Genomic DNA, 12,500 nt, shown 5'->3' on the forward strand with positions numbered 1-12,500 from the left:
AGTGCTCAGTGTGTCCTGCAATTCACACCAAGTCTCGCAGCTGGCTGCGTTCTTCATCGACCCGAGAACCGAGTGATCCACCGCTTAGAGTCGTGAAAAAGTGTTTGTTCAATTCCGTACAGTCAAAACCAAACGTTTCTGGCACTCGGCCAAACAGTGGCCAAGAAGGGCGCTTTTCAGCGCACGCTTGGACTCCAAAACTCTGCCGCGCCTTTTTCGGCTGCCGCAAATCGAGCAAACGGTGTGTTTCGGACGGCGTTTCGCTTTCGCTACTTGCGAGTGCTTTCGTGGTCCACCCCTCTATAAATACTCGGGAGGCGTCGAAGCCGGTTCTCCAAGCCGGACCCGTAGGTATCGTTGTGTGCTCGCTCTCATTGGCCCGCCTAACCAGAAAATGCCTGCGGTACACCCATTTGGATAAGAGTGCACGCAGATGCGGGCCTCGACGGCTACACATTTCCTCGGGCGGCCGCCTCCCGGCCTCCGTGGAGCGCGGGATGCACGGTCCCATCGACAAGCCTCTCCCGTTTTTACCGTGGCGTCGCGGTTCACCACGGCAGGCGGGTCGGTCTCCTCCGCATAAAAAGGGGGACCCCCGCTTTTTGTTCCACGAAATCGCACAAGCTTTTTTCGCATCCACGGTTTGCCACCGCACACCAAAATGCCGATCCGGCTGCCTACTTTAGCCAACAGGTGGAGCCAGGCGCGCCGTACTTGCGCGGCACTTCCCACGTCCACCGAAGTCGGTGCCAAGGACCACTTTCGGCGCCGGAGCCGCGTACGAGCCTACTCGAGGCGGAAGAACGAAGCCAGCAAGGGCCTGGCCGCAAGTGCGTTCAATTGTCGGGACGTCCAAGTCCCTCGTTCTTCCGTGCTTCCTCTTTCGGCAAGTCGTTGCGGCACCTTCCCAAAGCGCGCAGACCCGCTAATCGCGACGAGCGCGACGTGGCCGTGCCGCCTTTCCCTCGGCAGCAAGCAAAACGCCTGGCAACGTCGACGCTCCCCTAACCGCGATCTCGCACCGTGTTTCGTGTGGCGAATTCAAAAGCCGGCCGGCGCTGCTGCAACCATTACGGTCGGTACGCATACGCCGCGGAGGGCGGGACGGTCATCGGAGCGTGCGGTTCCTCCATCGAGTACTGCGCACCTCGGCCGTCGCATCGCCGTGCCATGACCGGCCGCGCGTCAACGCGAACCGGTGCCAGCGAGATCCCTCGCCTGCAAGAACCGACCGGCAGCCTCCGTCACCCGAGGACGCGGAGGCGCTTGCCGCGGACGGCGGGACGGTATGCACTGGTGCACAGCGGACCCGTCACATCGCCAGTTCCTTGACCGACCGCCGACGCTTGTGCCGTTCCTCTCGTACTTGGCAGTCGCCGCGCGATTGTCGGGTCTCGTTCTTGCACGCTCGAACGGTCGGGAGGGCACTCGGCTGGCGTTTCGGGAACGCGCAGCCTCGCCTTCTACCGACGTAACCACGACTCGCCGTTCGCGCTCCGCCGCTCCTGTTTACAGTACTAGGCGGTCCCGCAGCGGTCGGGTCGCGCATTTCGAGCGCTTCGAGCCACGGTGCTGTGGCGGGTCGAAAGCCGACCTATGAGTGCGTTGCGCCGTTTGTACCCGCGTCCGCCACCTGGCCGACCGTCCAAGGTCGCGGTGTTGGCGTCCGCTGGGCGCAACAATTTGTCACGGGGTGCCGCTCCACATTCAGGCAGCCCCGTGGGGAAAAGCCGACCCCGCGTCCAAACGGGGTCAGCGGCAGAAAGTGTCGGGCGCAGACGCAGCTGAGGCGCTCACCCTTCACAATCCGTTAATGATCCTTCCGCAGGTTCACCTACGGAAACCTTGTTACGACTTTTACTTCCTCTAAATGATCAAGTTTGGTCATCTTTCCAACAGACCGGCGCAACCGAAAGGCCGCGCCGGACATCGGTCCGAAGACCTCACTAAATCATTCAATCGGTAGTAGCGACGGGCGGTGTGTACAAAGGGCAGGGACGTAATCAACGCGAGCTTATGACTCGCGCTTACTGGGAATTCCTCGTTCAAGGGGAACAATTGCAAGCCCCTATCCCAATCACGAAAGAAGTTCCACGGGTTACCCAGTCTTTTCAGACAGGGATAAAGACACGCTGCTTCCTTCAGTGTAGCGCGCGTGCGGCCCCGGACATCTAAGGGCATCACAGACCTGTCATTGCTCTGTTTCGTGCGGCTAGGAGCCGCTTGTCCCTCTAAGAAGGTTGTAAGGTGCTGGGAACCCCGCACCTATTTAATAGGCTAGAGTCTCGTTCGTTATCGGAATTAACCAGACAAATCGCTCCACCAACTAAGAACGGCCATGCACCACCATCCACCGAATCAAGAAAGAGCTCTCAATCTGTCAATCCTCCCAGTGTCCGGGCCGGGTAAGTTTTCCCGTGTTGAGTCAAATTAAGCCGCAGGCTCCACTCCTGGTGGTGCCCTTCCGTCAATTCCTTTAAGTTTCAGCTTTGCAACCATACTTCCCCCGGAACCCAAATACTTTGGTTTCCCGGAAGCTGCCCGCCGAGTCATTTGAGTAACTCAGGCGGATCGCTGGTTGGCATCGTTTATGGTCAGAACTAGGGCGGTATCTGATCGCCTTCGAACCTCTGACTTTCGTTCTTGATCAATGAAAACATTCTTGGCAAATGCTTTCGCAGTAGTTCGTCTTGCGACGGTCCAAGAATTTCACCTCTAGCGCCGCAATACGAATGCCCCCGTCCGTCCCTCTTAATCATTACCTCGTATTCCAAAAACCAACAGAACAGAAACGAGGTCTTGTTCTATTATTCCATGCAAGTTTATTCAGGCGACTCGCCTGCGTTGAGCACTCTAATTTTTTCAAAGTAAAAGCACCGGCCATCTCGAGGCACACAATGAAGTGCACCAAGAAAGAACCGGCATGATGTTCAGTCCGAGCCGTCGCATCGGGTAGATGCACTACTCGTCTGGAACTGAGATCCAACTACGAGCTTTTTAACCGCAGCAGCTTTAGTATACGCTATTGGAGCTGGAATTACCGCGGCTGCTGGCACCAGACTTGCCCTCCAATTGATCCTCGTTAAAGGATTTAGAGTGTACTCATTTCAATTACGGGGCCTCAAAAGAGTCCCGTATTGTTATTTTTCGTCACTACCTCCCCGTGCCGGGAGTGGGTAATTTGCGCGCCTGCTGCCTTCCTTGGATGTGGTAGCCGTTTCTCAGGCTCCCTCTCCGGAATCGAACCCTGATTCTCCGTTACCCGTAACAACCATGGTAAGCAAGTAACCTACCATCGAAAGTTGATAAGGCAGACACTTGAAAGAAACGTCGCCGGCTCGTGGCCATGCGATCAGCACAAAGTTATCCAGAGTCACCACACAATACGGGCCGAAACCCGATCGATCTTGGTCTAATAAAAGCACCCGTTACCCAAAGGGCTCCAGGCTCACTGCATGTATTAGCTCTAGAATTGCCACAGTTATCCAAGTAGGAAGAAACGATCTAAGGAACCATAACTGATTTAATGAGCCATTCGCGGTTTCGCCTTATTTCGGCATGTACTTAGACATGCATGGCTTAATCTTTGAGACAAGCATATGATTACTGGCAGGATCAACCAGGTAATCGTTCGACTGCGCGTCCGTCCTCGCCTTCGGCGGGCCGGACGCAGTCTGTGTGCGGCGGAGGCCACCTTCAGGCGCCCCAACACGCTTATTTTGCACTCCGAGATGACGGCGTTCGAGCTCGCTACGGCACAACCTTCCCGAAAGACGAGTGGGAGCCGTGCGGCAAGAAGCACGTTCATGCTCGCTCTTTTTCGTTGCATCGACTCGGTCGCGCCGTGCGGGTTGCCCAAGCCCGCTGCACTGTCGGTGGACCGGCCGGAACTAGCAACGGAGCCGAGACTGCAAAGCCGCCAGACGACGGGTCACGCCCGCGTCTTCGGCGCTTTCGCATCTGAATCGCCCGAGGACGACACGGAACACACCTCGATATCGTGGTAAAACGGCACCGTCCGACAACCAGCCCCTAACGCATCAAGCGGATGAGGCTGCAGACGACTGCCGTGGATTCCCCTGGAGCAGACCCGAGGACACGCTTGACGAGGCCGAAGCCCGCCGCATATCAGACACCCGGTCGCTTTCGCGTACGCCGCTCACGAGAACCCCCACATAATAGCAGCGATAAGTACCCAGACCTCCTTGGGCACTAATACGAGCGTACTCGAGAAAATTTCACCGCGGGTGTGCCCCGAAACGTGTGGCACGTTGAGCGTGCCACAAGACTACGTCGCTCTCAAACCCGCCGAGGTCGTAGAATTTGCGACCCTACTCACGAAATTCCCACCGAGGATACGGCCGCAAACGTACCGCACCTTGGGTAGGCCACGAGTTTGTGCAACACTACGCTGACGGCACAGCACCGAGGTCGTGCGCGCACGCACGGGAAAATTCCGCCGCGGTTTCTGCCGAAAACGTGAGGCACCACGACTCTCCGCAAGTTCGCGTCGACTGCGAAAGACCGAAGTCGTGAACGACGTGTCCGCTACTCGCCGCCGACACGCTGGACACCAAACGTACAACGACTCGACGGCGTCGTAGAGGCCCACGACGCGGTTTTCCTTAACGACGTCTCGGCGTGGCACCGACAGGTTAGAACGGCCGACCAACGTTCCCTGTCCGCCGTTCGGCTCAGTCGAAGGGCTCGGCGACTTCGGCAACGCTGCGAAGCCGCACGGTGACGCACGCCATGTCCCCATTTTTTTTTTTTCTTTCTGCGTCTGCCGGGGTGCCCCTATAATAGCAGCGATAAGCACCCAGACCGCCGTGGGTCGCTCGCCCCGGCTGACGTGGTTTTTCGTACTCCTGCGGCGGTCGCCGTCAAGCACGTCCAAATACGCTACTTTCGTGGGCGCATTCACGCTCTTTCGCTTCGCCGGAGTGCCAGCACTCACTCTGCCAAAAACGGCGAACATCCGAGCGGCGGTTCCCACTTTTGCGTCGGCGTCGCAAACCCCGCCCCGGCAGACGAGGTTTGCCGTACTCGTGCGACGGTGGCCGGCGGGCACGTCGAAAGACGCCGATATCGTGCGCGAATTGGCGCACCTTGGCTTCACCGGAGTGCCGCCACTGACTCCTCCAAAAACGGCGAAGATCCGAGCGGCGCTTCCCACTTTCGCATCGGCGTCCCGAACTCCGCCCCGGCTGACGCGGTTTACCGTACTCGTGCGACGGTCGCCGGCGAGCACGTGGAAAGACGCCGATATCGTGCCCGAATCGGCTCCGTTCGGCTTCGCCGGAGTGCCAGCACTGGCTCGGCGAAAGACGACGAACATCCGAGCGACGGTTCTCACTATTGCGTACGCGTCGCAAACCCCGCCCCGGCAGACGCACTTTGCCGTACTCGTGCGACGGTCGCCGGCGAGCACGTAGAAAGACGCCGATATCGTGCCGGAATCGGCCCCGTTTGGCTTCGCCGGAGTGCCAGCACTCACTCGGCCACAAACGGCGAACATCCGAGCGGCGGTTCCCACTTAGCCGTCGGCGTCCCGAACTCCGCCCCGGCAGACGCGGTTGCCGAGCTCGTGCGACTAGCGACCGCGAAGCCGTCTCGCGACGCCGCTTTCGTGCGCGGCTCCCACTGCGACCTGGGTCACCCGAGGTCGACGAGCAAAAAAGAATGTCGAAAAAAAATTTTTTTTTTTTTTGCGTCTGCCGGGGTGCCCCTATAATAGCAGCGATAAGCACCCAGACCGCCATGGGTCGCTCGCCCCGGCTGACGTGGTTTTTCGTTTTCCTGCGGTGGTCGTCGTCAAGCACGTCCAAACACGCCACTTTCGTGGGCGCATTCGCGCTCTTTCGCTTCGCCGGAGTGCCAGCACTCACTCTGCCAAAAACGGCGAACATCCTAGTGGCGGTTCCCACTTTTGCGTCGGCGTCGCCAACCCCGCCCCGGCATACGCGGTTTGCCGTACTCGTGCGGCGGTGGCCGGCGGGCACGTCGAAAGACACCGATATCGTGCGCGAGTCGATGCTTCTTGGTCTCGCAGGAGGGCCGCCACTCACTCCTGCAAAAACGGCGAAGATCCGAGCGGCGCTTCCCACTTTTTCGTCGGCATCGCAAACCTCGCCCCGGCAGACGCGCTTTGCCGTACTCGTGCGACGGTCGCCGGCGAGCACGTCGAAATACGCCGATATCGTGCCCGAATCGGCCCCGTTTCGCTTCGCCGGAGTGCCAGCACTCACTCGGCCAAAAACGGCGAACATCCGAGCAGCGGTACCCACTTAGCCGTCGGCATCCCGAACTCCGCGCCGGCTGACGCGGTTGCCGAGCTCGTGCGACTAGCGACCGCGAACGCGTCTCGCGACGCCGCTTTCGTGCGCGGCTCCCATTGCGACCTGGGTTACCCGAGCTCGACCAGCAAAAAAGAAGGTCGAAAAAAAATTTTTTTTTTCTGCGTCTGCCGGGGTGCCCCTATAATAGCAGCGATAAGCACCCAGACCGCCGTGGGTCGCTCGCCCCGGCTGACGTGGTTTTTCGTACTCCTGCAGCGGTCGCCGTCAAGCACGTCCAAATACGCCACTTTCGTGGGCGCTTTCGCGCTCTTTCGCGTCGCCGGTGTGCCAGCACTCACTCTGCCAAAAACGGCCAACATCCGAGCGGCGGTTCCCACTTTTGCGTCGGCGTCGTAAACCCCGCCCCGGCAGACGCGGTTTGCCCTACTCGTGCGACGGTCGCCGGCGAGCGCGTCGAAAGACGCCGATATCGTGCGCTAATTGGCGCTCCTTGGCTTCTCCGGAGTGCCGCCACTCACTCCTCCAAAAACGGCGAAGATCCGAGCGGCGTTCTCCACTTTCGCATCGGCGTCCCGAACTCCGCCCGGGCTGACGCGGTTTACCGTACTCGTGCGACGGTCGCCGCCGGGCACGTCGAAAGACGCCGATATCGTGCCGTAATCGGCCCCGTTTGGCTTCGCCCGAGTGCCAGCACTCACTCGGCCAAAAACGGCGAACATCCGAGCAGCGTTTCCCACTTTCGCATCGGCGTCCCGAAGCCCGCCCCGGCAGACGCGGTTTGCCCTACTCGAGCGACGGTCGCCGGCGATCACGTCGAAAGGCGCCGAATTCGTGCACGAATCGATGCTTCTTGGTCTCGCAGGAGGGCCGCCACTCACTCCTGCAAAAACGGCGAAGATCCGAGTTGCGCTTCCCACTTTTTCGTCGGCGTCCCGAACTACGCCCCGGCTGACGCGGTTTACCGTACTCGTGCGACGGTCGCCGGCGGGCACTTCAAAATACGCCGATTTCGTGGGCGCATTCACGCTGTTTCGCTTCCCCGGAGTGCCAACACTCACTCTGCCGAAAGCGGCGATCATCCGAGCGGCGGTTCCCACTTTTGCGTCGGCTTCGCAAACGGCGCCCCGGCAGACGCGCTCGTGCGACGTACTCGTGCGACGGTCGCCGGCGAGCACGTCGAAAGACGCCGATATCGTGCTCGAATCGACCCCGTTTCGCTTCGCCGGAGTGCTGCCAGTCACGGCGCAGAAAACGGCGAACAAGTGTTTTTTTTTTTTTTTCCTAGAATTTGTGTTATAGAAGGCACATTTGATATCGGACGATAATTTTCAACTTTATCACGCGCACCGATTTTCGTGTAGAGGTTTGCAAGTTTATGGGAATTTCTCCACTTGGAATAATGCGATTTAGTAGTACTACGAGAACTTCATGGATGTACTCAAGGGTACGGGGCAAGTCAGTTACGTCAACACCTGCAGATTTTTTACACTTCAAACTGAAAATTGTTGGTTGTGAGTCCTCGTGTGATATTAAAGGCCGATTCGCTAACACATAGAACAAAGAAAGAAAGGAAGAAAAAACGCCCGCGCTCGCTCAAGAAACCTGGGTTCGCAACAAGTGGCAACAACAAGCAACCGAGCGAGTGCGCCAAAACCCGTGGCGGCCGAACAAACGCGAAGTCCCAACCGCGTCAGCCGGGGCGGCACGGGACAGGAAAAATCACTTCAGCCGGGGCGGCGGGGCACCGAATAAACCTCGTCACCTCGTCGCAGGATAAAAGAGGAAACAAAAAGTCTAAACAGCGTCTGCTGGAGCGAATGCGTAATAAAACAACAACAACAACAAAAAAAAACACCCGCGCTCAAGAAGTCTGCAATCCTCACAAAAGGCGACTGTGACCGAGCAGCGTCAGCCGGGGCCGTGCGGAAACGGAAAAACCGCGACTACCGGGGCGTCGAGGCACCGAAAAATCCACTTCAGCCGCGGCGAAAAAAAAAACAAAAAGAAAGACGGAGGGGGGGGGGGAACCACGTCTGCCGGGGCGAAGGAAAAAAAAAAACGCGTCTGCCGGGGCGAGCCCGGGTGCGGCACCACCGGGAAAACTGTGGCAAACAGACATGGCGATCGAGTGAGTGGGCCGCCAGCCAGGCTCAGCCAAAAAGTGCAAAGTCCGAACCGTGTCAGCCGGGGCGACGCAAAAACGCGTCAGCCGGGGCGGCGCGAAAACCGCGTCAGCCGGGGCGGCACGAAACCGCGTCAGCCGGGGCGGCGCGAAAACTGCGTCAGCCGGGGCGGCGCGAAAACCTCGTCAGCCGGGGCGAGCGAAAAGGGGGGGGGGGGAACCACGTCTGCCGGGGCGAAAGAAAAAAAAACGCGTCTGCCGGGGCGAGCCCGGGTGCGGCACCACCGGGAAGACTGTGGCAAACAGACATGGCGATCGAGTGAGTGGGCCGCCAGCCAGGCTCAGCCCAAAAAGTGCTAAGTCCGAACTGCGTCAGCCGGGGCGGCGCGAAAACCGCGTCTGCCGGGGCGGCACGAAACCGCGTCAGCCGGGGCGGCGCGAAAACTGCGTCAGCCGGGGCGAGCCCGGGTGCGGCACCACCGGGAAAACTGTGGCAAACAGACATGGCGATCGAGTGAGTGGGCCGCCAGCCAGGCACAGCCGAAAAGTGCTAAGTCCGAACTGCGTCAGCCGGGGCGGCAAAAACCGCGTCAGCCGGGGCGGCGCAAAAAACCGCGTCTGCCGGGGCGGCACGAAACCGCGTCAGCCGGGGCGGCGCGAAAACTGCGTCAGCCGGGGCGAAAGAAAAAAAAAACGCGTCTGCCGGGGCGAGCCCGGGTGCGGCACCACCGGGAAAACTGTGGCAAACAGACATGGCGATCGAGTGAGTGGGCCGCCAGCCAGGCACAGCCGAAAAGTGCTAAGTCCGAACTGCGTCTGCCGGGGCGGCACGAAACCGCGTCAGCCGGGGCGGCGCGAAAACCGCGTCTGCCGGGGCGGCACGAAACCGCGTCAGCCGGGGCGGCGCGAAAACTGCGTCAGCCGGGGCGAGCCCGGGTGCGGCACCACCGGGAAAACTGTGGCAAACAGACATGGCGATTGAGTGAGTGGGCCGCCAGCCAGGCACAGCCGAAAAGTGCTAAGTCCGAACTGCGTCTGCCGGGGCGGCACGAAACCGCGTCAGCCGGGGCGGCGCGAAAACCGCGTCTGCCGGGGCGGCACGAAACCGCGTCAGCCGGGGCGGCGCGAAAACTGCGTCAGCCGGGGCGAGCCCGGGTGCGGCACCACCGGGAAAACTGTGGCAAACAGACATGGCGATCGAGTGAGTGGGCCGCCAGCCAGGCACAGCCGAAAAGTGCAAAGTCCGAACCGTGTCAGCCGGGGCGACGCAAAAACCGCGTCAGCCGGGGCGGCGCGAAAACCGCGTCAGCCGGGGCGGCACGAAACCGCGTCAGCCGGGGCGGCGCGAAAACTGCGTCAGCCGGGGCGGCGCGAAAACCTCGTCAGCCGGGGCGAGCGAAAAGGGGGGGGGGGAACCACGTCTGCCGGGGCGAAAGAAAAAAAAACGCGTCTGCCGGGGCGAGCCCGGGTGCGGCACCACCGGGAAGACTGTGGCAAACAGACATGGCGATCGAGTGAGTGGGCCGCCAGCCAGGCTCAGCCCAAAAAGTGCTAAGTCCGAACTGCGTCAGCCGGGGCGGCGCGAAAACCGCGTCTGCCGGGGCGGCACGAAACCGCGTCAGCCGGGGCGGCGCGAAAACTGCGTCAGCCGGGGCGAGCCCGGGTGCGGCACCACCGGGAAAACTGTGGCAAACAGACATGGCGATCGAGTGAGTGGGCCGCCAGCCAGGCACAGCCGAAAAGTGCTAAGTCCGAACTGCGTCAGCCGGGGCGGCAAAAACCGCGTCAGCCGGGGCGGCGCAAAAAACCGCGTCTGCCGGGGCGGCACGAAACCGCGTCAGCCGGGGCGGCGCGAAAACTGCGTCAGCCGGGGCGAAAGAAAAAAAAAACGCGTCTGCCGGGGCGAGCCCGGGTGCGGCACCACCGGGAAAACTGTGGCAAACAGACATGGCGATCGAGTGAGTGGGCCGCCAGCCAGGCACAGCCGAAAAGTGCTAAGTCCGAACTGCGTCTGCCGGGGCGGCACGAAACCGCGTCAGCCGGGGCGGCGCGAAAACCGCGTCTGCCGGGGCGGCACGAAACCGCGTCAGCCGGGGCGGCGCGAAAACTGCGTCAGCCGGGGCGAGCCCGGGTGCGGCACCACCGGGAAAACTGTGGCAAACAGACATGGCGATTGAGTGAGTGGGCCGCCAGCCAGGCACAGCCGAAAAGTGCTAAGTCCGAACTGCGTCTGCCGGGGCGGCACGAAACCGCGTCAGCCGGGGCGGCGCGAAAACCGCGTCTGCCGGGGCGGCACGAAACCGCGTCAGCCGGGGCGGCGCGAAAACCGCGTCTGCCGGGGCGGCACGAAACCGCGTCAGCCGGGGCGGCGCGAAAACTGCGTCAGCCGGGGCGAGCCCGGGTGCGGCACCACCGGGAAGACTGTGGCAAACAGACATGGCGATCGAGTGAGTGGGCCGCCAGCCAGGCTCAGCCCAAAAAGTGCTAAGTCCGAACTGCGTCAGCCGGGGCGGCGCGAAAACCGCGTCTGCCGGGGCGGCACGAAACCGCGTCAGCCGGGGCGGCGCGAAAACTGCGTCAGCCGGGGCGAGCCCGGGTGCGGCACCACCGGGAAAACTGTGGCAAACAGACATGGCGATCGAGTGAGTGGGCCGCCAGCCAGGCACAGCCGAAAAGTGCTAAGTCCGAACTGCGTCAGCCGGGGCGGCAAAAACCGCGTCAGCCGGGGCGGCGCAAAAAACCGCGTCAGCCGGGGCGGCGCGAAAACTGCGTCAGCCGGGGCGAAAGAAAAAAAAAAACGCGTCTGCCGGGGCGAGCCCGGGTGCGGCACCACCGGGAAAACTGTGGCAAACAGACATGGCGATCGAGTGAGTGGGCCGCCAGCCAGGCACAGCCGAAAAGTGCTAAGTCCGAACTGCGTCTGCCGGGGCGGCACGAAACCGCGTCAGCGGGGGCGGCGCGAAAACCGCGTCTGCCGGGGCGGCACGAAACCGCGTCAGCCGGGGCGGCGCGAAAACTGCGTCAGCCGGGGCGAGCCCGGGTGCGGCACCACCGGGAAAACTGTGGCAAACAGACATGGCGATTGAGTGAGTGGGCCGCCAGCCAGGCACAGCCGAAAAGTGCTAAGTCCGAACTGCGTCTGCCGGGGCGGCACGAAACCGCGTCAGCCGGGGCGGCGCGAAAACCGCGTCTGCCGGGGCGGCACGAAACCGCGTCAGCCGGGGCGGCGCGAAAACTGCGTCAGCCGGGGCGAGCCCGGGTGCGGCACCACCGGGAAAACTGTGGCAAACAGACATGGCGATCGAGTGAGTGGGCCGCCAGCCAGGCACAGCCGAAAAGTGCTAAGTCCGAACTGCGTCAGCCGGGGCGGCAAAAACCGCGTCAGCCGGGGCGGCGCAAAAACCGCGTCTGCCGGGGCGAAATCAAAAAAAAAACAAAGAAAAAAGCCCGCGCTTAATCAAAAGAAAACAAAGAAAAAAGCTTGCGCTTAATCAAAAGAAAACAAACAAAAAAAGTTCGCGCTTAAGCCTGGCGGTGGAACCACCGGGGCAAACAGACCTGGCGATCGAGTGAGTGGGCCGCCAGCCGGGGTGAGCCAAAAAGTGCAAAGTCCGAACCGCGTCAGCCGGGGCGACGCAAAAACCGCGTCAGCCGGGGCGGCGCGAAAACCGCGTCAGCCGGGGCGGCGCGAAAACCGCGTCAGCCGGGGCGGCACGGAAAAACGAAAACCGCGTCAGCCGGGGCGACATCAAAATGAGGAAAAAAAAAAAAAACTGCCTTAGGACACCTGCGTACACTTTCATGCGTTTGGGCATATCTCTCTGTAACACGCGCGCCCCTCGTTACGCGCGGCACTCTGTTTTCTCCGACACCCATATTTCGGCGGCATGTGGCACGCGCGCCCGTCCCTACGCACGGCACACCGCAGTGCTTTCTCGATATTTTTCTTTTCCTCCAACACCGTCATCTATAGGCTTTTAGTGACCTGTTGCTCGTGGCACAAGTTCGCTAGCTCTGACACCTCTTGCATGCGCACCGTTTTTGCGCACGGTGCTATGCCGCAAAGCACGGCAGTCGCA

At 61.2% G+C, this 12,500-nt stretch overlaps 2 non-coding genes across 2 annotated transcripts in view; both read right to left on the reverse strand.

Annotated features, from left to right (window-relative positions):
• Window positions 1-92, reverse strand: part of LOC142791090 (5.8S ribosomal RNA) — a 153-nt gene extending 61 nt beyond the window's left edge. Inside the window, exon 1 of the ribosomal RNA XR_012889999.1 lies at window positions 1-92. This exon is cut by the window's left edge and continues 61 nt beyond it. This is a non-coding gene — a ribosomal RNA (5.8S ribosomal RNA).
• Window positions 93-1,811: 1,719 nt separating this feature from the next.
• On the reverse strand, window positions 1,812-3,626 carry LOC142791038 (small subunit ribosomal RNA). The gene has a single exon (XR_012889959.1). It is a non-coding gene; the product is annotated as a small subunit ribosomal RNA (ribosomal RNA).
• Window positions 3,627-12,500: the final 8,874 nt, after the last annotated feature.

This window comes from Rhipicephalus microplus, unplaced genomic scaffold (genome assembly GCF_043290135.1).
Source record: "Rhipicephalus microplus isolate Deutch F79 unplaced genomic scaffold, USDA_Rmic scaffold_137, whole genome shotgun sequence".
In the NCBI taxonomy this organism is placed as follows: domain Eukaryota; kingdom Metazoa; phylum Arthropoda; class Arachnida; order Ixodida; family Ixodidae; genus Rhipicephalus; species Rhipicephalus microplus.